Raw genomic sequence first — 1520 nt, 5'->3', positions numbered from 1 at the left:
TTTAACCCATCCAGGTTTTCCTGTAAATGGTCACTGAGGGCTGGACCTGTGATACTGAAAGAGGCAGAGCCATTATGTACATGACAGCTCTCTTTTTTGGTGACTCTTGTCTTAACTCTCAAGAGTTAAGACATCACTGACACAAATGCATGTGCTGGAGAGAATACCAGCTTAAATAGTGTTTCTAGTTTTAATTTCAGCCTTAATCTTAAAACATTACAGCTATATCTTCTGTAACGTTTGTAGTCTGTATCGCACTAGCACTAAAACACACTTTCTTTTCTATTTTTTGGCAACTTTCCATATTTTTTACTTCAAAGGGGCACAGTCACATTATATGCTTGTACCAAACACTCCAAAATACAGTAGCTTATGATAAGATAAGGCAATATACTCAAGAGTCAATTCTAGTAGTGTTTTGATTGTCCTTTTTTTTTAGCCTAAATACATATTCAGCACCGGGCATGATGAGTGACAAACAGATTTGGCGCCATCTGCTGGCGGAACTGCTGAACTCTGAGAAAGCCTAATGGTGGCCATTCATGCACCTGATAAATAAGTCCTGATTGTGCTGTAATGCCTGATAGAAAAACTGTCAGCTCATAGAATAGGACTTAGAAGCATTGTTAACACCAGTAGCACTGTTAGCCGGCACATATTCTCACATTTGTCTCTTAACTGTGCAACATCAGAATACGATGATCAGATCCCGTTTTGGACCACCTGGAACGTTTTATGAATGAGAGGGAAAATGATGCATACAGAATGCAATCACGGTAGAGTGCAAGAGTGCATGAACATGTGTTGCATAGAAACAGCTGATATGGTCGCTGGTCTCACTTCTGTTAAGGTAAAGAGAAGGGAACAGAGCACACCAGTTTTAAAACAAAAGAAGCTCACAACTGATAGGGAGCTGAGCTATGTTATGGTGAACGGGTTAATCGATTCATTTCAGTTGGATTGGGTTGATCCTGATAAATGTTTGATTCATAACCCGGTTTTGTTTTACATCAGACAATGACCAAAAGTGTGATATAAATGAAACTGATCAATAAGAACTAAGACAGGCCATTGGCTGCAGCTGGCATGAGTAAATACACTCAGATCAAATGTAAAAGAATGATTGAAAACTCCCTAAAAGGCGCTAATCTGGTGGTTCTCCAGGGATCATTACGGATCCGTCTGAAGATGTTTTAGACACGCTTGGTGACCTTTAGTTTATATTCTTAGATAGTTATTATAAGTAAAGTCATATAAGTTGTTTTGCTGATTTAGGGTTGTGATTTTTGAGCATAGACTTCCAGGCTTAGGTGTGCTTTTTCACTACGCAGTTTTGATATTTCCTCATGAACAAAATAGGAGACAGTAACAGGAGAACTGAATGATACAAGATCTGTATGATCTGAGAACGATCGAGGACGAGGTAACCACATATTTAATGTTCAGTTGTTATCTTGTTTTTGCTTGTAGCATCAAATATTGTGCTGATTAGCCTTTTTAGTATTTAATGAATAATAATA

This window comes from Cyprinodon variegatus, unplaced genomic scaffold (assembly GCF_000732505.1).
Source record: "Cyprinodon variegatus isolate N-32 unplaced genomic scaffold, C_variegatus-1.0 Scaffold283, whole genome shotgun sequence".
Lineage (NCBI taxonomy): Eukaryota > Metazoa > Chordata > Actinopteri > Cyprinodontiformes > Cyprinodontidae > Cyprinodon > Cyprinodon variegatus.
Note: the sequence above shows the minus strand (reverse complement) of the source record.